At 42.1% G+C, this 25074-nt stretch overlaps 2 non-coding genes across 2 annotated transcripts; one reads left to right on the forward strand and one right to left on the reverse strand.

Annotated features, from left to right (window-relative positions):
• The first annotated feature begins 5256 nt into the window (after positions 1–5256).
• Positions 5257–5364, forward strand: LOC131513320 (small nucleolar RNA SNORA1). The gene has a single exon (XR_009262537.1). It is a non-coding gene; the product is annotated as a small nucleolar RNA SNORA1 (small nucleolar RNA).
• Positions 5365–24050: 18686 nt separating this feature from the next.
• LOC131513281 (U6 spliceosomal RNA) lies at positions 24051–24152 on the reverse strand. The gene has a single exon (XR_009262508.1). It is a non-coding gene; the product is annotated as a U6 spliceosomal RNA (small nuclear RNA).
• Positions 24153–25074: the final 922 nt, after the last annotated feature.

The raw sequence follows: 25074 nt of genomic DNA on the forward strand, positions 1-25074 counted from the left end.
TAGGGCTTTGATGGTTTCCTATCTCACATTCAGGTCCTTCATCCATTTTGAGTTTATTTTTGTGTATAGTGGTAAGAAAGTGGTCTAGTTTCATTCTTCTGCATCTTGTTGTCCAGTTCTCCCAGCACCATTTGTTGAAGAGACTGTCTTTTTTCCATGGGATATTCTTTCCTGCTTTGTCAAAGATTAGTTGGCCATACTTTTGTGGGTCCAATTCTGTAGTCTCTATTCTATTCCATTGGTCTATGTGTCTGTTTTTGTGCCAATACCATGCTGTCTCGATGATTACAGCTTTGTGGTAGAGGCTAAAGTCTGGGATTGTGATGCCTCCTGCTTTGGTCTTCTTCAATATTACTTTGGCTATTCGGGGTCTTTTGTGGTCGAGTGCACATGGAACATTCTCCGAGATAGATCACATACTGGGTCACAAAACAGCCCTTCATAAGTATAAAAGAATTGAGATCATACCATGCACACTTTCAGATCACAATGCTATGAAGCTTGAAATCAACCACAGGAAAAAGTCTGGAAAACCTCCAAAAGCATGGAGGTTAAAGAACACCCTACTAAAGAATGAATGGTCAACCAGGCAATTAGAGAAGAGATTAAAAAATACATGGAAACAAATGAAAATGAAAATACAACAATCCAAACGCTTTGGGATGCAGCGAAGGCAGTCCTGAGAGGAAAATACATTGCAATCCAGGCCTAGCTCAAGAAACAAGAAAAATCTCAAATACAAAACCTAACAGCACACCTAAAGGAACTAAAAGCAGAACAGCAAAGACACCCCAAACCCAGCAGAAGAAGAGAAATAATAAAGATCAGAGCAGAAATAAATATAGAATCTAAAAAAACTGTAGAGTATATCAATGAAACCAAGAGTTGGTTTTTTGAAAAAATAAACAAAATTGATAAAACTCTAGCCAGGCTTCTCAAAAAGAAAAGGGAGAGGACCCAAATAGATAAAATCATGAATGAAAATGGAATTATTACAACCAATCCCTCAGAAATACAACCAATTATCAGGGAATATTATGAAAAATTATATGCCAACAAACTGGACAACCTGGAAGAAATGGACAAATTCCTAAACACCCACACACTTCCAAAAGTCAAACAGGAAGAAATAGAAAACTTGAACAGACCCATTACCAGTGAAGAAATTGAATCAGTTATCAAAAATCTCCCAACAAATAAGAGTCCAGGGCCAGATGGCTTCCCTGGGGAATTCTACCAGACATTTAAAGCAGAGATAATACCTATCCTTCTCAAGCTGTTCCAAAAAATAGAAAGGGAAGGAAAACTTCCAGACTCATTCTATGAAGCCAGCATTACTTTGCTTCCCAAACCAGACAGAGACCCAGAAAAAAAGAGAACTACAGGCCAATATCCCTGATGAATATGGATGCAAAAATTCTCAATAAAATACTAGCAAATCAAATTCAACAGCATATAAAAAGAATTATTCACCGTGATCGAGTGGGATTCATTCCTGGGCTGCAGGGCTGGTTCAACATTCGCAAATCAACCAATGTGATACATCACATTAATAAAAGCAAAGAAACGAACCATATGATCCTGTCAATCGATGCAGAAAAAGCATCTGACAAAATAAAGCATCCTTTCTTAATAAAAACCCTTGAGAAAGTCGGGATAGAAGGAACATTCTTAAACATCATAAAAGCCACTTATGAAAAGCCCACAGCTAATATCATCCTCAGTGGGGAAAAACTGAGAGCTTTCTCCCTGAGATCAGGAACACGACAGGGATGTCCACTCTCACTGCTGTTGTTTAACATAGTGTTGGAAGTTCTAGCATCAGCAATCAGACAACACAAGGAAATCAAAGGCATCAAAATTAGCAAAGATAAAGTTAAGCTTTCACTTTTTGCAGATGACATGATATTATACATGGAAAATCCAATGGACTCCACCAAAAGTCTGCTAGAACTGATACATGAATTCAGCAAAGTCACAGGATATAAAACCAATGTACAGAAATCAGTTGCATTCTTATACACTAATAATGAAGCAACAGAAAGGCAAATAAAGAAACTGATCCCATTCACAATTGCGCCTAGAAGCATAAAATACCTCGGAATAAACCTAACCAAAGATGTAAAAGATCTGTATGCTGAAAACTATAGAAAGCTTATGAAGGAAATTGAAGAAGATATAAAGAAATGGCAAAACATTCCATGCTCATGGATTGGAAGAATAAATATTGTTAAAATGTCAATACTACCCAAAGCTATCTACACATTCAATGCAATCCCAATCAAAATTGCCCCAGCATTCTTCTTGAAGCTAGAACAAGCAATCCTAAATGGCTACTTTGGTTTGTGTCTGTATATTTAGGCCTCGGGTGTGGTTTAATTGTTTGTCCCTAAAAGAAACAAACCTTTTCTGATTAAAAAAAAAAAGAGTTGCATGTTCTTCCTACTGAGTTAGCCAAGCACCCCAAAATTAAAAAAAAATTTTTTTACTCAAGTTTAATGAACACACAGTGCATTAGTTTAAGATGTGCAATACGGTGATTCGACAATTCTATACATTACTCAGTAGTTCTCATCTCAATAAGTATATTCTTTTTTAAATTAAAAAAACTTTAAAATATTTAATTTTTTGTAAATGTTTAGTTTTGAGAGAGAAAGAGAGACAGAGTGTGAGTGGGGAGGGGGAGAGAGGGAGAAAAAGAACTCGAGGCAGGCTCCAGGCTCTGAGCTGTCAGCACGGAGCCTGATGCAGGGCTCAAACTCGTGAATTACAACATCATGACCTGAGCCGAAGTCAGACACTCAACCGACTGAGCCACCCAGGCACCCCTCAGTAAGTATGTTCTGAATCCACTTCACTTATTTCATCCATTCCCCCACCTACCTCCCCCTGGCAACCTCCAGTTTGTTCTCTACAGTTAAGTGTCTGTATTTTTGTTTCTTTTTTCTTCATTTGTTTCTTAAATTCCACATGAGTGAAATCATATTTTGTCTTTCTCCTACTGACTTATTTCACTTAGCATTATAGCCTTTATATCTATTAATATTGTTGCAAATGGCAAGACTTCATTTTTTATGCCACACCTTCTTTATCGATTCATCTACTGATGGTCTCCTGGGTTGCTTCCATATCTTGGCTGTCAGTGTTTTCATTTTCTTTCGGTAAATACCTGGTAGTGGAATTACTGGATCATATGGCAATTTTATTTTTAATTTTCTGACGAGCTGCTATACTGTTCTCCACAATGGCTGCACCAGCCTGTACTCCTACCAACAGTGCACAAGGGTTCCTTCTTCTCCACATCTTTGCCAATACTTGTCTCTTGTGTTTTTGAGACTAGCCATTCTGACAGGAGTGAGGTGATATCTCATTGTGGCTTTGGTTTGTATTTCCCTGATGATGAGTGATGTTGAACATTTTTTTTCATGTGTCTTTTGGCCGTCTGTATGTCTCCTTTGGCAAAATGTCTATTTGTGTCCTGTGCTCATTTTTTAATTGGATCATTTGTGGGTTTTTGGTGTTGAGTTGTATAAGTTCTTTATATGTTTTAGATATTAACCTTTATTGAGCATGTCCTCTGCAAGTATCTTCTCTCATTTAGTAAGCTGTCTTTTTGTTTCGTTGATGGTACCGGTTGTAAAAACATTTTTCTAGATATGTCTCCTTTGGCAAGGGAAACACAAGCAAAATAAAACTATTGGGACCACACCCAAATAAAAAGCTTCTGCAGAGCAAAAGAAACCATCAATAAAACAAAAAGACAACATAGTGAATGGAATCAACCTTTTATTTGTTGGTGAGAGTTCCTTGCTTGGTGTGCAATCTTCTAGATTAGAAAAAATTTGGCCAGGCTGATTCCACCATGAGATCAACAAATTTAATAAAATATATTTACATAAATCATTAATATATTAAATACATTAATTAAACACATCACATTTATTTAATGCCCATTCTGCTCCACATTCTGCTGAGCTCTACTTAATAATTCACAAATAGACCACAGGTGTACCCCTATATTTTTGGTTCTTAAAAACATAAAATCTGTTTAATAAAATTGATTATGAGGTTTCTTAGCAGCCCCTCCAGCTGGATGGCTCCATGCAAGACGGCACCCAGGACCCCTCCTCAGGAAGTTCCCCCGGCCTGGCAGAAGCTCTTTCCCTGGGGTTTTCTGCCTCTGCATCCTTGACTGCAGTTTCCAAAAGGAAGTGTCAGCAGACAGCATGTCCTTTGGTTCTGTTGAGACTCTCCTTGGGAACCTGGTCTTCAAACTCCTCTTCTAATCTCACTTCTAAAGGTATCATTACTGCCCGTGGAGAGTTCCAAGGACTATGTCTTGAAGACTCTAAGGGAAAGTAGCTGGTATTTTTCCTCCATCATTTCGATTTCGGTTTGGTACGTCAAAGAGAAATTGTCGCTTTTGGTGACAAAGAAAAGGGAATACATCAATGAAGGGATTAACTGGGCGTTAATTGATTCAGTGGATTCCCACTGTAGGCAAGGTGATGGTCAATTTTATGGGCCAACTTGGCTAGGCTGTGGTACCAGTTGTTTGATCAAGCACCGGTCTTGATGTTGCTGTGAAGGTATTTTTAGACTCTGAGTAAAGTCAGTTACCCTGCACAAGGTGGGTGGGCCTTATCCAATCAGTTGAAGACCTTAACAGAAAAGACTGAGGTCCACAGAAGAGAGAGGAATTCTGCTTCCAGACTGACTGTGGACTCAAGACTGCAACTCTTCCTTGGGTCTCCAGCCTGCCCTACATATTTCAGACTTGCCAGCCCACATAATCATATGAGCCAGTTCTTTAAAATCAATCTCTTAAAACCAATCCATTTATTTTTAGTTGTTTATTTGTATTTTAGAGGGAGAGTGCAAATGGGGAAGAGGGACAGAGGGAAAGACAGAGAATCCCATGCTGAATCTGAATCTCCATGCTCAGTGTGGAGCCCAATGTGGGCCTTGATCCAACGACCCTGAGATCATGACCTGAGCTGAAACCAAGAGTCAGACACTCAACTGACTGAACCACCCCGGTGGCCCTGCCAATCAATCAGTGTATATACATACATACAAACTATTGGTTCTGCTTCTCTGGAGAACACTGACCGATACAGTAGGATAAAAAGAGCCGACTCCACTTTCTCAGCAACTTTAAGGGCTACGTAAAAGGCCGGAATTTAGTATTGCCAAAATGACCCTCATGAATCTTAAGTTTTCAATAGGCACCATCTTTACACACTATTTGATGAGTGACACACGGGCTGTCCAAAACAGCTCTCTGTGGCTGCACTGACACATAGGTGATCCTTCCATCACAGCAAGTTTACTGCAGTGGTGACCATGAGACCTATAACATTTTCTGCCAGGCTCATGGAGCGGAGGGAAAGTAACAAGACTTTCCAATATTAGAAACAATTAAGGAATAAGAATTTTCGATCATTTGCCAAAATAGCAATTGGTATACTTCCTACAGTTTGACTTCTAGGGCCCTGAAGTAAAAAAACTGAATTCCAAAGATTACAGGTGGGGAATTTTGGAAGAATGTCTATATTCAAGTGGAGATCAAAGAGGCCCAACAGAGGGGTGCCTGGGTGGCTCAGATGGTTAAGTGTCAGACTCCTGATGTCGGCTCAGGTCACAAATTCATGGTTCATGGAATCAAGCCCCGCATTGGGCTCTGTGCTGACAGCAAAGGGCCTGCTTGGGATTCTCCTTCTCCCTCTCTCTTTGCCTTTCGCTGCTCGCACTCTCTCTCTCTCTCTCTCTCTCAAAATAAATAAATAGACTTCAAAAAAAAAAAAAAGCCTAACCGAAAGAACTCTGGACTGATAGTGGCAACTGTGGATTAAACAAAAGTTCTTTTTAAAGGGACTATTTTGAAGATCATGATCATGACTTTGGAGGAACTAGGGTGATTGGCAGTGGAAGGAATCACATGTAAAATTCCTTAAATAAAAATTTATTCACTTAAAAATAATAGTCCTCTTCCCCGACACCAGAGGTGAACAGATTGTTGTTTTTATGTTTATTTTCAACTGAGCATCAGTTGAAATAACCACTTGGGTATACAGGGCCTGTATACAATACCTAAACTACATCAAACTAAAAAGCTTCTGCACAGCAAAGGAAATAATCAACAAAGTGAAAAGGCAACCTATTGAATGGGAGAAAATATTTTCAAATCATTTGTCTGACAAGGGCTTAATAACTAAAATATATAAAGAACTCACACAACTCAATAGCAATAAACCAAACCATCCGATTTAAAAACGGGTGGAGGATCTGAATAGACATTTTCCCCAAGAAGACATCCAGATGGCCAACAGACACATGAAAAGATGTTCAACATCATTCATCGTCGGGGAAATGCAAATCAAAATCACAGCGAGATATCACCTTGCACCTGTCAGGATGGCTAATATCAAAAAGACAAGAAATAACAAGTGTTGGTGAGGATGTAGAGAAAAGGGTACCCTTGTATACTGTTGTTAGGAATGCAAGCTGGTGCAGCTATGGTGGAAAACAGTATGGCAGTTCCTCAAAAAATCAAAAATAGAGGGGTGCTGGGCTCAGTCAGTAGAGCATGCAGCTCTTGATCTTGGGGTTGTGAGTTCAAGCCCCACATTGGATGTAGAGCTTACTTTAAAAAAATTAAAAAATAGGAGCACTTAGGTGGTTCAGTTGGTTGAGCGTCCAACTTTGGCTCAGGTCATGATCTCGTGGTTTGTGGGCTTGATCCCCACATGGGGCTCACTGCTGTCAGCTTGTCAGCACAGAGCCTGCTTCGGATCCTCTGTCCCCCTTTCTCTGCCCCTCCTCCACTTGCACTCTCCCAAAAATAAATAAATATTTTTTAAAAATTTAAAAATAAAACTAATATATCATGTGATTCCACTTCTGGGTATTTATTCTAAGAAAATAAAAACATCAATTTGAAAAAATATATGCATTCCCACGTTCACTCGCTGCAGCATTATTTACAATAGTCAAGACGTGGAAACAACCTAAGTGTCCATTGATGGATGACTGGATAAACAGGATGTGGTATACAATGAAATCCTGCTATCTGTGACAACATGGATGGACCCTGAGGGCATTAAGCTAAGAGAAATAAATCAGACAGAGGACAAATAACCATATAATCTCACCATATAACCCATTTATGTGTAGGGGCACTTGGCTGGCTCAGTCAGAAAAGCATGCAACTCTTGATCTCGGGGTCATGAGTTCGAGCTCTATGTGTAGAGATTACTTAAATAAATAAAACTTTAAAAAATCCATATATATGTGGAATCTAAAAAACAAAACAAACAAGAAACCAAGCTTATAGATACAGAGAACAGATTGTAAATGCTGGGGGGGGGACAGGTGGGTCAGGGGAGGAATGGGTGAAGAAGGACAAAAGGTACAATCTTCCAGCTATAAAATAAATATGTCCTGGGGATGTAAGGTGCCACATGGTGACTGTAGTTAATAATACTGTGTTTTGTATTTGAAAGTTGCTAAGAGAGTAGAGCTTTAAAGTCTTCATCATAAGAAAGAAAAGAAAAAAAATTATAACCACATTTGGTGAGAGATGTTAAGTAGAAACGTAGTGATCATTTCACAATATATACAAGTATGGAATCATTATGTCATATACCTGAAACAAATATAATGTTATATGCCAATTATACCTTAGTAACTTTTTAAAAAAAATATGTACTTATAATAGTAGAATCACACACACAGTGTGAAATGCTCACACAATGAGAGTTACCCAGAAACTGAGAGCATGTGAAGAAGTATTTGATTCAAATCTCCAATCTCCCTTCTACTCCAGGGCATAGACTTATTGATGGGAATAGTAGGCAAAAATCTCCTTCATGATGTAAATTTATATTCTTTCATTCTTTCTATCTTTGCCCCGTCCCCAATATGCATATATAATTAAGTTCATGTAAGTTATACATAAATGTATGTTGGAAGTGATCCTACATTAAGAGTGATGGCTGAGGCTACTGTCAGATTTGACTAAACAAATTGCCCGAGACTAGGGGGCGCTTTATTTACTTATAATTTTTTAAAATATTTATTTGGGGGAGGGGCAGAGAGAACAGGAGACACAGAATCTGAAGTAAGCTCCAGGTTCCAAGCTGTCAGCACAGAGCCTGAAGCAGGGCTCAAACTCATGAACTGTGAGATCATGACCTAAGCCAAAGTTGGATGCTTAACTGACCGAGCCACCCAGGAGCCCCTAGGGGGGTGCTTTAAAGTGGCCTGATCTTGCAGTACGAGGCCTCTTCATAACTGTCCCCAAGGGGGGGGTCATCAATTATTTGAGTTTGGGTAGAAATGTGTAAGAGACTACTCTGATCTTGGCATAAAAAAATGCGAGCAAATGTAGATCCATGGAATCTGTCCTACGAACTGCAGACTGGACTCTGCAACCATTGGTCTAAGTGCTTCCAAAGACTCAAGATCTTCTAGGGAATAGAAGCTCTATAATTTCATTTAACTACCCAAACAATTACAAATGTGGTCTACTTTTATTATTTATTTTAATGTTTGTTTATTTTTGAGAGAGACAGAGTGTGAGCCGGAGACAGTCAGAAAGAGAGGGAGACACAGAATCCAAAGTAGGCTCTAGGCTCTGAGCTGTCAGCACAGAGCCTGACATGGGGCTCGAACACACAAACTGCTAGATCATGACCTGAGTCGAAGTCTGATGCTTAGCCGACTGAGCCACCCAGGTGCCCCAAATATAATCTACTTTTAGCATATAAAAGTGTTTATAGAGGTGAAAAAATAATTACGCTTATAGTAAAAAAATTATATCCTTAACATTTCTTTTCATAACACTGGCAGAAAGACTTTTCAAATTGAGTTTAGCTGTGATTCTTTTTTTTTTTTTTTTTTTTTTTGAGTTTAGCTGTGATTCTTAACAGCCAGTCAGTCTTTATGGGATGTATATCTCAAATGAGACATAAAATACACATATGATATGATACATATGTTCATTGGGAAGAGGCAGCTTCACTTCTGTTAGCTTTCCTGAATCCTGAGTCTAATGAAAATTTCAAATGTAGTTTTGTGCACAACAAAAGAGAATGGAAAAAAAATTTTTAATGTCTATTTTTTAAAGAGAGTGTGTGTACATGTGCGTGAGCCGGGGAGGGGCAGAGAGAGAGGGGGACAGAGGATCTGAAGTGGGTGCTGTGCTGACAACAGAGAGCCCGATGCAGGGCTCAAACTCTCAAACTGTGAGATCATGACCTGAGCCTGAGCTGAAGTCAGACGCTTAACTGACTGAGCCTTCCAGGCGCCCTGAGAATGGAAATTTCTCATAAAATCTCCTGTTATGTTTCTTCTCAAACATCTTTGAATTAAGCTAAATTTTATTTTATTTTTTAAGCAGTTCTGAAGTTATCATCAGAAATGTAATTTAAGTCTGGTAAGGTTTATATAATATGAACATGAAACTGGTAGCCAGCCTCTAAGATGTTCGCTATTGACCCCTGCCTCCTGGTGTCCACACCCTTGCACAGGTGTCCACCCTCCTAGCTTGAACCTGGGTTGGCCTGTGAGACCAGTAGGATGCTATGAAAAGTGGTGGTGTGTGGCTTCCAAGGCTGGGTCATAACAGACATGGTGGCTCTCCTGGATCACTCACGCTGAGGGGAGTGGTTGCCATCCTCTGAGGATGCTCAAGCAGCCCCATGGAAAGGCTCATGCAGGGAGTAACTGAAGCCTCCCACCAACCTGCAGGCAAGTGAGGGAGCCATGACCCGGGCACATCCTTCAGCCCCAGTTGAGCCTTCAGATAATAGCAGCCCAGCCAATGTCTAACTACAACCTCAGGAGTAGCCTTAAGCTAGAACTACTGAACCATACCACTTCTGAAATCTACAGCCATAGAAATGATCAGAGATAATAAATGATTATTGCTGTGTAAAGACACTATACGTGGGGTGATTTGTTCACAGCAATGAACAATACAGGAACATGATTTTATTTCAAACATCAGTTATATGGCGGCAAAATGGCAAAATTAATCATGCATGGTATCCATTCCTGTGGTTTATAATTGATATGCTTCTTTCACTTTTATTCCTTAGTCATATTAGTGCCTAGATGCATCTGCAGACATTAAAAACTGAGTATCATTATAAAAATTTTTTTTCAGTCCACGATTTCAATTTGGCAATTGTTTTTTAAGATTTTAATTTTTTTATTTTTTATTTTTATTTATTATTTTTTTTTAACATTTATTTATTTTTGAGACAGAGAGAGACAGAGCACGAACGGGGGAGGGGCAGAGAGAGAGGGAGACACAGAATCTGAAGCAGGCTCCAGGCTCTGAGCTGTCAGCACAGAGCCCGACGCGGGGCTCAAACCCACAGACCGCGAGATCATGACCTGGGCCGAAGTCGGCCGCTCAACCGACTAAGCCACCCAGGTGCCCCAAATTTTTTTATTTTTAAAAAGAGAGCAAATGGGGAAGGGGCAGAGAGCGAGAGAGAATCTCAAGCGGGCTCTGTGCTGAGCTCGAATTCATGACCATGAGATTACAACCTGAGCTGAAATCAAGAGTCGGATGCCCAACTGACTGCACCACCCAGGCTCCCCTAAAGACTTTATTATTTAAAAAAAATTTTTTTTAACGTTTATTTATTTTTGAGAGAAGCAGAGACAGAATGCGAGTGGGTTAGGGACAGAAAGAGGGAGGGAGACACAGAATCCGAAGCAGGCTCCAGGCTCTGAGCTGTCAGCAGAGAGCCCGACGTGGGGCTCGAACTCATGAGCTGTGAGATCATGACCTGAGCCAAAGTCGGATGCTCAACTGACTGAGCCACCCATGCACCCCAAGACTTTATTTTTTAAAGTAGTCTCTACACCTAACATGGGGCTATTAAAATAAATATATAAAAGTAGACCACATTTGTAATTGTCTGGGTAGTTAAATTCATGTGCCAGCCCCTGAATTTGGCAATTGTAAACATTTATAGTCATGAGGTATTCAATCTATAATCAAATGTGAAGGTATTTTTTGAATCTAAAGGAGTAAAAATTGATTTCGTACCTGTTACGGGCAAGGTACTGTCATAAAACAAAGGTGAGTGAGATGTGGCTGCTGTCTTCAAAGAATAGATTCTAGTAGGAAAATTAAGACACATGTAGTACACAGACCCACACTTTGATGGCTAAATGCCATTCCCAATGAAGAGGAACCCAGGATTCTTTGAGAAAGACCAAACAGGGAATGTAGGAGAAGAGGGACATTTCTACCACAGAAAGCAAGATCAAAGAGCAGTGGGGTCCTGTCATGAAAACTCAGAACCAACTTGAAGGAATTGCCATGGGTCTAAGGGAGCATCAAAACCAATAATGCACTGATGGTGAATGGATAAACAAAATGTGGTATATACGTATACACAGGAATATTATTCAGTCTTTGTTTTTTAATTTTTTTAACGTTTATTTATTTTTGAGACAGAGAGAGACAGAGCATGAACAGGGGAGGGTCAGAGAAAGAGGGAGACACAGAATCTGAAACAGGCTCCAGGCTCTGAGCTGTCAGCACAGAGCCCGACGCGGGGCTCGAACCCACGGACCGTGAGATCATGACCTGAGCTGAAGTCGGACGCCCAACCGACCGAGCCACCCAGGCGCCCCTAAGAGGAAGGAAGTTCTGACACATGCTACAACATGGATGGACCTTACGCTAAGTGAAATCAGCCAGTCATAAAAAGACAAATACCGTATGATTCCACTTTCAGGAGATGCCCAGAGAAGCCAGATTCACAGAGGCAGAAAGTAGAAGGGTGGGTACCCCAGGGACTGGGGGAGGGGAATGGGGAGTTCTTGTGTAATGGGTATACTGTTTTGGTTTAGAATGATGAGAAAGTTCTGGAGATGGATGGCGGTGACGGTTACATAACAATGTGAATGTATTTAATGCCACTGAAGTGTACACTTCAAAATGGTAAATTTATGTTATGTATATTTTACTGCAATTAAAAGGAAGAGAATACTTAGAAATGATTATAGCCAGGAAAGATGTTCTCTTAATCTAATACATACACTGTAAGGGCAAAAAAATAAATTAAATAAATAAATAAATAAGAATAATGACTACAACTGATTGAAGCAGTGGGTTATATAAAAAACCCAGAGCAGAAGGTAAATATGAGTGAACAGAAGTCAGGTAAACTTACACTCACTTCCAGAGGCAAAGATAAGGGAATGAAATTGCACTATGTGTTTTCTCCAACACCACAGGCAGTTAGCTCACTCCTAACACCATCTACCTGCAGACTGTGTCACGTCCCACAGGTTAAGGGCTCAGTCCCACTATACTCTCCCCCACCCCCGCCCCTTCGGATGCCGATTACAAGTCCAAGTTGTTACCTGTGCTTCTGGTGACCTGCCATAAATTGGAGCATCCCACGATCCCCCCTTGGGTTGAATTAACTTGCTAGAGAGGCTCACAGAACTAGCTCAGAGGAACATTTTACTCGCCAATTATTGGTTTCTTATAAGAGGGTACAACTCAGGAACCATCAGATGGAAGAGATGTGTAGGGCAAGGTACGTGGGAAAGGGTGTGGAGCTTCCATGACCTCACTGAGAACTCCGCTCTCCTAGCACCTCCCCTTATTCACCAACCCGGAAGTTCTCTGAACCCCGTCCTTTTGGCTTTTTACGGAGGTTTCGTTACATAGGCAGGACTGATGAAATAACTGGCCAATGGCAACCGATTCAACCTGTATTCTCTCTCCCTTCCTCAAAGGTCAGCGGTCAGGGCTGACATTTTCAACCTCTATTCAACCTCTATTTCCCTGGTAACTGGCCCTGATCCTTAGACGCTTTCCAAAAGTTACCTGGTTGATATAAACGCATGTGCGGCTGAGAGGGGTTCGTTATGAGTATCAAGACACTTTATCGCTATCGTCACTTCGGAAATTCTAAGGGTTTTTGGAGCTCTGGGCTATAGATGGGGACAAAGACCAAATATGTATTTACTGGACATCACAGTATCACAGACATCTTCGAGGAGAAGTGATAGGGCGTCCAGGCAGAGCAAGCAGCCAAGGGAAGGGTTTGAGGTGGGACGGCGATGTGTAGCAGAAGAGCAGCACGAGGCCCACTTGGCTAGAAGCCGGAGAGCGTGGTTCTTGAGTAAGAGATGGGGCAAAGAGCTGGCCGGTGGGAAGGCAGGACATGGGACCTGGGAGGGCCCTGTGATATGTGTGGACTTACTGCTGAAGGAAGCCAGTGGGGCTGCTGGGCAGAAAGAAAATGTTACAAACTTGAAAAAATAAAAATCAAGTGTCAATGAAAATGGGAGGAATCACACACTCTCACACAGCTGCAGTTGTATGACCGAGTTCATTCAGTCTGGAGGGAAGTGTCTCAGAACACAGAGACATTAAGTGTGTGCCTGCCCAGCGGGCAGCAAGTCCATGTTTACTCAGGGACACAAAGAAACACGCATGAGAAGGTACATCTGGTAGCAAAGCGCATAGTCAGGGTTCTTCGGAGAAACAGAACCAAGATGCACATACGCCTGTGTGCGTGCATATGTGTATACCTGTACAAAATACAGAATCAGCTCACCTGATTATGGAGGCTGAGAAGTCCCAAGATCTGCAGCTGGCAAGCTGGAGAACCAGGAGAACTCATCTAAGTTCCAGTCAGAGGATAGGAAGAGACGGATGTTCTGATTCAAAGGGTCAGGCAGGAGACGTTCCCTCTTATTCAATCTTTTTATTCTATTCACGTCTTCAGTTGATTGCACGAGTCCCACCTATACCGGGAGGACAATCTGCTTTACTCAGTTTACACATTCAAATGTTATTCTCACAAGAAAAGAACAGTTACAGATGGTCAGAATGAAGTTTGACAACATGTCTGCACCCCCCCCCCCCCGCATGGCCTACTCAAGCTGACACATAAAGTTAACTATCATAAGAAGTATTGGTAGCAACATAGGTGCTCAGCCCAAGGGGATTTATAATTAAAGTGTAGTAAATGGAAAGCATAAAATGTACTGCTGACCAGTTGCAAGCAATGAAATTGTCTCATATCACCATATGGATAAAACAGAAAAAAACGATCAGTATCAGATAACAAGGTAAAAAACAAAACAAAAGAAACAAACTTATTTTTACTGAGACTCTAGAATGAGACCTAAAAAATCTCCCCCATCAAAAAACCCCCAAATCATAAACTCATTGTGATATTCAACAAAAAGAGAAAGTTCCTTCCCCTAAAACAATGCATTTGCCACCACTGATGGTAGCCAGCGCTATAACTCCTTACTTGGAAAATGGATCATTAAAGAGAAATATGTGAACATTTATTTTACCTTTCCTACAGAAACTGTATTTCAGGATGACCAAATGGGCCTGAGGAATGAGAAAAGTCTCTGCTTTACAGAAGGAAACCGGTTAATTAAAAAAAAAAATTTTTAATGTTTATTTTTGACAGACAGAGAGAGACAGAGCACAAGCGGGGGAGGGGCAGAGAGAGAGGGAGACACAGAATCGGAAGCAGGCTCCAGGCTCCGAGCTGTCAGTGCAGAGCCCGACGCGGGGCTCAAACCCACAGACCGCGAGATCATGACCTGAGCCAAAGTCGGACGCTCAACTGACTGAGCCACCCAGGCACCCTGGAAACCGGTTAATAAATGTACAAAAGTCATGATATAAAATCCCCATTGTGCAAATTCTAATGAAAAAACTGACTCAAGCAATATCCCTCAGCAGATGACACACCCTTTAGGTGAAAGACTGACGGCAAACAGGGTACCAAGTGTCATGCCAGAGATTACTTGCTGGTTGACAGGGGGAAATGCAATTTTTTTTTTTAATGTTATTTATTTTTGAGAGTGAGTGAGAGAGAGTGGGTGAAGGGCAGAGCGAGGGGGTAGGACAGAGGATCTGAAGCAGGCTCTGTGCTGAGAGCAGAGCCCGATGCAGGGCTTGAACTCACGAACTAAGAGGCACCCAGGTGCTCCGAGAAACACAATTCTACACAAGCGATCATGCTGCCAGAACTCACCAGATCCTATCATCATTAGTAATAGGGCAGCCAGATATTCTAAGCAACCTGGTGAAGCCCAAAACATCACTTTTAAATATTCTTACTAAAAATATTTAATATTTTTGTTAAGTCTAAGCAGGATTCTAGATTTAAATGCCAGGTGACAGGAAGTATAGAGGACAAGTTAAATGACCACATGAGGAAGAAACCAGCCAGATTCAGAATGGCAGAGTAACTGATTTGGTTTTCTCAATAAGACAAGGATATGAAACAAAGAAAAAACTGGGAGTTGTTCTATACTAATTCTTTTTTTTTTTTTAATTTTTTTTTTAACATTTATTTATTTTTGAGACAGAGAGAGACAGAGCATGAACGGGGGAGGGTCAGAGAGAGAGGGAGACACAGAATCGGAAGCAGGCTCCAGGCTCTGAGCCATCAGCCCAGAGCCCGATGCGGGGCTCGAACTCACGGACCGTGAGATCGTGACCTGAGCCGAAGTCGGCCGCTCAACCGACTGAGCCACCCAGGAGCCCCGTGTTCTATACTAATTCTAACAAACCAACTATACTAAAGTTTTTTTAAGGACAACTGGAGAAATTTGAATGTGGGCTAAGTGGAAGAAGATGCTAAGGAATTAATTTTCTTATGGCGACGAAGGAATTATTCTGGAAGACACTGTCCCTTAAGGTTGAGCTGCTGTGATGTTTGTAACTGACTTTAACATGCTTCAGGAGGGGCGCCTGGGTGGCTCAGTTGGTTAAGCATCCGGCTCTTGATTTCAGCTCAGGTCAGGATCTCATGGTTTGTGGAATTGAGCCCTGCATCCAGCTCTGTGCTCACAGCACAAAGCCTGCTTGGGATTGTCTCTCTCTCTCTCTCTCTCTCTCTCTCTCTCTGCCTCTCCCCTGCTCACCCTTTGTCTCTGTCTCAAAATAAATAACCAAACATTTTTATATAAGACAAAGCATGAAGCAAAAAATGGCAAAATGGTAATTGTTCAATGTAGGTGATGGGTTCACTAAATCATTCTCTGTACTTTTCTGAATATTTAGAATTTTTCATATGTGAAAATTAGAAAGAGCCAGTGGGGCTCTTGGGAAGAAGAAATTCAGGAGCTTTAGGAATCATTTCACATATAAATGTTACATCCAAACAGAAAATGGTGGGTCTAATTCTTGCTGACATATTTATCTTTCCATTAAACCTGTCTCAGAAAGATTATTTCCTCGACGCAGTAAGACAACACAAGTTCCGGTGGTTAAGAGAAATTCTAGGTCATAACGTGGTGAAACTGGCCAGACACCCAGTGCTCTATAGTGGATTGGGAACTCCAGCTCAGGGCCCAGGAATCTTGGGTTCTCCAAAAGCCTGGGGCTTCTCACCTGGGCCTGCCTATTCTTACTGCAAAGTGGGGATCTGTATCTGTTCAACCGCACAAACCTAACTTACAACCATGTGTAGTGCTCCAGCCTAGGGTTAGCAGCTGCCAGGATGAAGGATGTCCCTAAGGGGCTTCCCATCCTGTAGGAAAGACAGTAGAGAGACAGGTAAAGTCCAAAAACCTGCGGGTGCTGATCAGGGTTATGAAGGCAAATAAATGAAGCACTGAACGAACAGAAAGGGAAAGACTGATTTGGGCTGAGGTACAGGGATCATCTCAAGAAAGACCAAGTCTGGAAGGGCAGCAGGTTTTCTTTTTGAAGCAGAAGAGAAGACACACGGCAGGCCATGTCATGAGCAACAGCACAAAGGGGTGTCTGGGTGAGGCCAGATTAGTGGGAGCAGCAGATGAAAAACCCGAGACCAGATCGTGGCAAACCTCCAAGCAGTTCCTTTGATTCTGGTGCCCAAAGCAGCAAATGCTCGAGGGCCACAGAGGAAAACCAGGAGAGCTGGTGTTTTCAAAAGGTGATTCTGGAGAGGTAAGGAGGACCAGCTAGAGAGGAGAGAGGACAGAGGCAGGGGTCATTAACCTTTTTTGTGCCATGGGCTCCTGCTCAGGATAATGTCCCTAGGTGCTGCTGTGGTCTGAGTGTTTGTTCCCTCACAAATTCACATGTTGAATTCCTAACGCCCAGGGTGGTGATAATTAGGACGTGAGGTCTCTGAGGCGGTGCTCAGTCAGGAGAGTGGAGCCCCACGAGTGGGATTAGTGCTCTTCTAAAACAGACCCCACAGAGCTCCCTGCCCCTTCCACATATGGGGACGCAGCCGGAAGCAGCAGTCTGCAACTCACTAGAACACTACCAGGCCGGCCCCCTGATCTGTCTTGCAGCCTCCAGGACTGTGAGAAATTAATGTCTGTTGTTTATAAATACCCAGCCTCTAGTACTTTGTTATGACAGCCTGAATGCATTAATGCATTAAGACAAGTGCAGAAAGTCAAGTGCACAGGCTGACAAAGGAAACACTGTTGAAATTCTAGCATCAAAATGTATTTAAAATTTGATATATAATATATGTGCTTCTTTATTAATACACGGAATGACAAGATCTAGTGATGAGTCTAATAACTTAGGATTTCAAAAGAATGATGAGTATAAATAATAGACCGTATCAGTTGTAATGTGATACAAAAACATCTGGAATTTCCATGGGTGACATAGACACTGGTACTGCTATGGTTTGCTGTCTCTTCATAATTTACAAGACTAATGAATTTTACTTCGAGGTTGGTGGAAATATCAACCTAACTGCTTTCCCAGCCAAGTGTAAGGCCTCCTGAGTTCTATCCAAGGACCCCTTGGGACACCAGTTAAAGACTCCTGGGACACCAGTTAAAGGCTCCTGAGCTTGAGGGTGCCCTGTTTCCCCTGAAAATAGATACAACACTGATGGGTAAATTTTTAGGATCTTGTCAAGTTCAGGGAGAATCCATTTTCTTTACAAGGTCTGAGTTCACTGATTCTTTTGGGTGAGACAGACTGGAGCACGATATTAACTAAGGCTCTAAGTGGCTCCCCACAGGTGAGGTATTAACTATAGAGAGGAAAAAACCCTTTATAGTGGAGAACTATCCCAGATATTATAATGTTGACCACAGAGCAAGTGTCCAACATTCAAACAATAATAATAGGACACACTGAGATCACAATACTCCAGACCCAAAATGTGTAACCAGAATAATCTCAAGGAAGCAATCAGATAAGCCCCAATTAAGGGGCCCTCTATAAAACTAGGCACTTGTCCTCTAAAAAACGTACATGTCATGACAAAGTAAGGCAGAGGAATGCTTCCAGATTATGGGAGATTCAAGAGATTTGACAATTAAATGTCTTGATTAATCCAGGACTGGAGCCAAGCTTGAAAACAAAGGTTTATAAAAGATATTATTGGGACAACTGGCAAAATATGAACATGGAAAAAAAAAATATATATATATATATATTTATTTATCTAAAAATTTTTTTTAAAGTTTATTTATTTCTTTTGAGAGAGAGAGTGTGTGAACACGGGAGGGGCAGAGAGACAGTGAGAGAGATAGAATCTGAAGCAGGCTCCATGCTATCAGCATGGAGGCCGATTCAGGGCTCGAACCCACAAACTGTGAAATCATGACCTGAGCAGCAACGAGTCAGATGCTTAACCGACTGAGCCACCTAGATGTCCCTACAATACTATTGTTTAATATATTTTCCATGTTCGGGTGGAAAATGTTTGGGTGGCTCAGTCAGTTAAGCATCCAACTCTTGATTTCAACTCAGGTTATGATCCCAGGGTCATGGGATTGAGCTTACAACGGGCTCCATGCTGTCTTGTGCTTCTCTCTCTCTCTCCCTCTGCCCCCTCCCCACCTTGAGTTCTCTCTCTCTCTCTCTAAATTAAAACAAACAAAACCAAACAAAAAAAACCAGTATTATATTAATACTAATTTCTTGAATTAGATGATTTTTCTGAGATTATATAAGAGAATGTTTTTGTTGTTAGTATATTCTGAATTATTTAGGTGTAAAGGGTACATATTAGTAGTCTTAGTGATTCAGCAAAAATGTCTCTTTTATTAGACACATAAATATACATATATATACATGTATATCCAGACACATATATATACATATATGGAGAGAGTGTTCATGAACAATTGTGACATAAAAATAAAAATGTTGGGGCACCTGGGTGGCTCAGTCGGTTGAGCATCTGACTTCAGCTCAGGTCATGATCTCACAGTTTGTGAGTTCGAGCCCCGTGTCAGGCTCTGTGCTGACAGCTCGGAGCCTGAAGCCTGCTTCAGATTCTGTCTGTCTGTCTCTCTCTCTCTCTGCCCCTCCCCTGCTCACACTCTATCAATCTCTCTCTCAAAAATAAATAAACATTAAAAAAACCCTTAAAATAAATAAATAAAAATGTTAACAATCGGTTGATTCTAGATAAAAGGTATAAAGAATATCGATCTATCTACCTACCAACCTATTTCTTGTAAAAAAAAAAAAATGAAGTCTCCCTGAACTTGGCAAGATCCTATTTACCCATCAGTGCTGTATAGATAGAGCTCATCTATAGTGATATCGAGAGAGAGAGAGAGAGAGAGAGAGAGAGAGAGAGAGAGAGGAGGGAGGGACAGAGAGGGGGAGAGGGACAGAGAGAGAAGTGTAATTCAGGATAATACCAGAAGTGCTATTTCTAGGTCAAAGGTAAATACTGTGTACTTTTGTTAGATACCGCTCAATTCCCTTCATCAGGGGATGTACCATTTTGTATTCCCACCACCGTGTGTGAAAGCCTACTTCCTCACAGCCTCGCCACAGAGTAGTTTGTCAAGATTTTGAGGTTTTGTCCTGATGACAGGTGCACTGTAGCTTAAATTCGTGTCTTGTGACATGCACAGGGCTTTCATTCTTCTACCAGGTAAGTGGCTCCTGAGACCTTATTTCAGAGAAATGGCTTCCACTTAGGCTCCAGGTACTTGCTCTTCAACCCCAACCCCCCTTTCTTCCCTGTCTAGACAGATAAGCTCAGTCAGACTGTAGGAGGGGGATCCTCACTGTCATCATCATCATTATCAAATCTGCCTAGACAAGAGAGGGCACTCAACACATTTGTGCCAGTGGTACATTGGCACGGAACTGGACAGCTTCCCCTCCATCTCTTATATCTTCCACCTCAATATCCACAGCAGCCTCCTCTGGGGGGCACACAGACAACACCCTCCACATTGAGTGGTGACAAAAAGGAGGTTCAAGGAGATGAAGTGGCTTGTCCAGCCTGTAAGCGGAGAATTTAGGACTAGGGATCACACGTTTGGGTCCCTACTGAGTGCCTGTAAAGTTAGGGTACAGTCCCCAAGACTACCCTCACTTCTGACACCACTGGCAAATCCAAGGATTCCCACAACCACCCTAAGTTCAAGAATTCACTAGAAGGACTCTCAGAACTTGCTGAAACCTGGTATACTCACTGCTATGATTTATTAAGCAAAAGGATACAGATTAAAATCAGCCAAGGGAAGAGACACAGAGGGTCCAGGAGAGTTCCACACACAAAGCCTCCAGCTGTCCTCTCCCAGCGAAGTCATGGACAGTGTCAACTCTTGGAAACAATGTGTGGCAATATGCATGGACTACTGCCAACCAGGAAAGTTTACTCAAGCCATGGTGTAGAGTTAATTTTAATTGGGCTCTGATCGTGAGGACAGTTGCCCACATGGCTGACCTCAGTCTCCAGTGTATCCAAGGATTGAGCTGATACTGCATGACCAACACCCCCACACAAATCACATTGTTAGACCATCTGGCACACGGCCCAAGGATCCAAGTAAACAAAATCACTCTTATCAGGGAGGACCTTCTCAGGGTTTAGAGATCACCTCCTGGCTGAGGGCAAAGACGAGATCTCTCTTTGGGCAAGGTTAATTCTCTACTGCACAGCGCCCTTTCCTTGTAATCCATTATGATAACTGGGGGTACCGGCTCACCACCACAGAGGGCTCGGCCTCTGCACCCACACAGCTGTGATGGAGTAATCCCCCTGGCTGAGCACCAGGACTGGGGAATGGAATCCAAGAATAACAGGAGGGAGGATGGCACAGGGGAACTCGGGAGTGAACTGAATGATGGCCTTTGGCAAGAAAAAGTACAATCGATACTGGTGACTGAGAATTTGCATCTGATACTTTTCTCTGCTCACCAAGGGTGGAAGAAAAGTGCTAGTTTGAGCCCCCTGTCTATTGGGTCAGGCCCGGCTGGCCTCAGTATCATTCTCTGAGTGCATCCGGGACCCCTAGGTGGTGCCCATTTTCAGTTTAGGAAGCAAATTTAAAAAAACAAACAAAAAACAAAGAAACAAAAACAAGGAATCCAAAAGATTAACAAACCTCAGCCTTCTATCAAATCACATTTCCTGCTGAGGTACTGTTACAGTGAAAACTGGCTTGCAATTTGTGCAAAAGGTGTTGAGTTCACCTCTTTATTCGCTTTTTAAATCTTAGCTGTGGGAATGTTGTGGACATTTGGAAAAATATTCCACCCCTAAATAGGACGAAGTTCAACAGAGATGAGGCCAGGGGTCACAACAGAGAGGAGAAGGAGAGGATGGGGCGACAGGGAGTTGGGAGTGAGCAGAGAAGTCTCATTCACTTTCCCTCAGAGCTTCCTCTACTGTGTTATCTGAAGGAGGATGGGAGACCTTTGCTCCGGCTCCCTGAGCCCATCCCAGCTGCTCTTTTCAGGATTTCCATTCTCTTCCAGCCTTCCCTGGAAAGGACCCCACAGCCACAGGCAGCTGTTTTATTTCTTCATAACACAGAAGCCTGGAAAGACCCAAACCCAACACCTGGGTTACCAAAGCGTTGGTGGGTGCTTATTTGGGCATAAGATTGAAATAAGACTTCTTACTGGAGACTTGCTCCTCCCTGCCCCCTTCCTCTTCCCTGTCTCATTCCCACAAAGGAACCAGAACCTTCCTCCCAGGGATACTTTACTTACTGATTAACAAGTATTAACTGAGCATCTATTAATGCCAAGCATCGGTGGGAGTGATGATGGGGAGACACAAATGATAAAAACAAACCAGAAAAATACCAGCGGGTGACCATTGCTTACAGATGAGTAAAATAGTGTTTGGTAGAGAATGGGTGGGTGGTTTTCCCATGATCAGGAATGGTCTAAGAAGGTGACACTGAGGGGCACCTGGCTGGCTCAGTCAGAAGAACATGCAACTCTTGATCTCAGGGTCATAAGTTCGAGGCCCACATTGGTTATAGAGATTACTTAAAATAAATAAAAATTTTTTTAAAAAAGGTGACATTGAAATAAAGGCTTGAAAGACAAGAATGGGCCAGCAATGTTAAGAGCTGGGGAAAGAAAAGGGAAAAAATCTTGACTTGATGAACCAGCCCTGACTTGCCCCGGAAGATGTGGAATCAACTAGGGTGAACTGAACTGACTGAAACATGGCTTCTACACCTTGTGGAATGAGTGAAAGAGAAGTTTGTAGGGAAATTAAGAAAGCTACAGTTCTCTCCAAGAGGGGGAGAGGCAGGTTAAAGAACAGGGCTGTGGGCTGCTCTACTGAAACCCACCAAAAAGTCTCCAGGGTCTTCCTACCAGATTTGCCCCAGTGGGGACCTGCATTAATTTCAGCATACTGAAGTGGTAATGAGCAGGGACGCTGGCATCAGATGGATAAATCTTGAATTCTGAGTGTGTGACTTTAGGCAGAAACTTAATGAGTTGGAGCCTCAGTCTCCTCCTTTGTAAAAGGGGTATAATGAACTCTCCCACTCAGGGAGGTCAGGAGGGCTAGATGCGATGGCCCGGCACAAGGGACCACAAAGGGCAGTGCCCAGCCCTTGGGGTGGCCCAGGAGGACTGCTCAGAGGGATAAGTAGGGTTCCCTTTGGCAGCCTCAGGGACAGGGTTAGGGTCAGGGTCTAAGAAAGGAGTAAGGAATGTCTTTACAATCTGGTGGGCTCTCTTCCAGCAAACTCCTGGCAAAGGCCAAAGGGCACTATCTCACGCTGCTGTTACATAACTGGTTATATAACTGCTTATGGGGAAACATAATTCTACTGAAGGCTGCGATTTAACAGCACCATTTGTAATTGTTTTAAAACACATCATTTCCCCACACCAACATGGAAACAGCCAGCAAAACAGGCAATGCAGGTGGCTTGTGACCATGTGTAAGGTTCGGATTTCTAGGGATTGTCAACATAAACTGAAAGAAAAAGGCAAAAGTAAGCCCATCTTGTTTTGGGACACAGTAGATCAGAATTCCAGTCCTGCTTGGGTAGCCTTGGGCAAGTTGCTTAACCCTTGCTACTCAAAGTGTGGTCCGTGTGCCAGCAGTAGAAGGATATTTGGGAGCTTGGTGGAAATGCACAATTTCAGGCTCCACCCTAGATCTGCTGATTCAGAGCTTGCATTATTAACCAGATCTCTAGGTGATTTTAGGTGCGTGAGAACTGGGGAAGCATTCGTTATACTGCATACCTGAAATACAATATTGTATTTTAACTGAAAGTATTATTATTGTTATATCTTTTAAGTAAGCTCTATGCCCAACGTGGGACTTGAAATCATGACCCTGAGATCAAGAGTCATATGCTTTACTGTTGGACCCAGCCAGGTGCCCCTTAACTAACTGGAATTAAAACGGAAACTTAAAAAGCCAAAAAAAAAAAAAAAAAAAAAAAAAGAACTGGGGAAGCATTTAACATCCCTGAGAGTCACTCTCCTAAGACAGGGCCAAAGTGGCTTTTAAACAAATTAAATATAAGTATAAACAGCTTTTTTTTCTAATTTGCTAAATCATTCTCACCAATTTATTCTTCCCAACAAGTTTTCAAATCCTTTGTAAGCACTCTGCCAAAAAAGAAACCCATTGGAATTCTCGTTAGAATTGCATTAAAAATATAAAATAATTTGAGAATTGATATCTTTATAATATTTTCCTACCCAGGAACATGGGCTGTCTCTATACTCAGTCTTTTTATTTTTTATTCAAGTATAGTTAATATGAAGTGTTGTATTAATTTCAGGTATACAATATAATGACTCAATGATTCTATACATTACTCATAATGATCAAATCTGCTTCACAAATTTTTATGTCATCCTTGTGTAGGGGTTATATTAATCTTCTTCATATAGTCCCGATTTTAGTATATGTGCTGCCAAGCAACCAATAAGTATACCCAGCTTTTGAACAATTAATTAACCAGGGCGTGCCTGGCCGGCTCAGTTGGTGGAACATGCAATTCCTGATCTCATGGGTTGTAAGTCCCAGCCCCATGTCGGGTGTAGACATTACTTAATGAAATCTTTAAAAACAAAATTAAGCAGAACAGCGAGTAAAAGTGAAAAAGCAAAGTCCTCCTCCATTCCCCAACTCCTCTTCATCCCACAACTCCTGCCCCCCGCCCACCCCCAGCCACTCCCTGAACCTTCTCCAGCTTGGCCTGGTATTGGGTCTTTCTCCTCTGCAGGCAGGCAACCCCTGCACTCTAGGCATTACTCGCCTGGAGTTTGGGGGGTGGCAGTGGAAAATCCCCCTCCCGCCCACAAGCCAACATGCTCTTCAAAGAAATGTTCACTCTGATCTGACTGACAGATCACTCCAATAGATCACTTCTTCCAATAGAGCCCATAGGAGGCGATGGTTCCAGGTCAAAAACTGGTCCGGCCACCTCTTAGCAAGTTATGAGGGGAGGTCCCTACACCTCTCTTAAGAATGTCAGGTTCTTGGGGCACCTGGGTGGCTCAGTCATTTGAGCAGCCAACTCTTGATTTCAGCTCAGGTCGTGATCTCATGGTTTGTGAGTTCAAGCCCCACAGCGGGCTTTCTGCTGTCAGTGCAGAGCCCCCTTTGGATTCTCTGTCTCCCTCAATCTGCCCCTCCCCTGCTCATGCACACATACACTTTCTCTCTTTCAAAAATAAATAAACATTAAAAAAAAAAAAAAAAAAAGAATGTCAGGGTCTTGTCACATGTCACTTATATTCTTGGTTTGGAGCATCAGTTGTTATTCCCGGACAGGGGTCTGCTACAGTTCTCCAAATCTGCAGTTGGTGGATTGACTCCAGAGACAGAATCTGTCCCAATG

Source organism: Neofelis nebulosa, chromosome 5 (assembly GCF_028018385.1).
Source record: "Neofelis nebulosa isolate mNeoNeb1 chromosome 5, mNeoNeb1.pri, whole genome shotgun sequence".
In the NCBI taxonomy this organism is placed as follows: domain Eukaryota; kingdom Metazoa; phylum Chordata; class Mammalia; order Carnivora; family Felidae; genus Neofelis; species Neofelis nebulosa.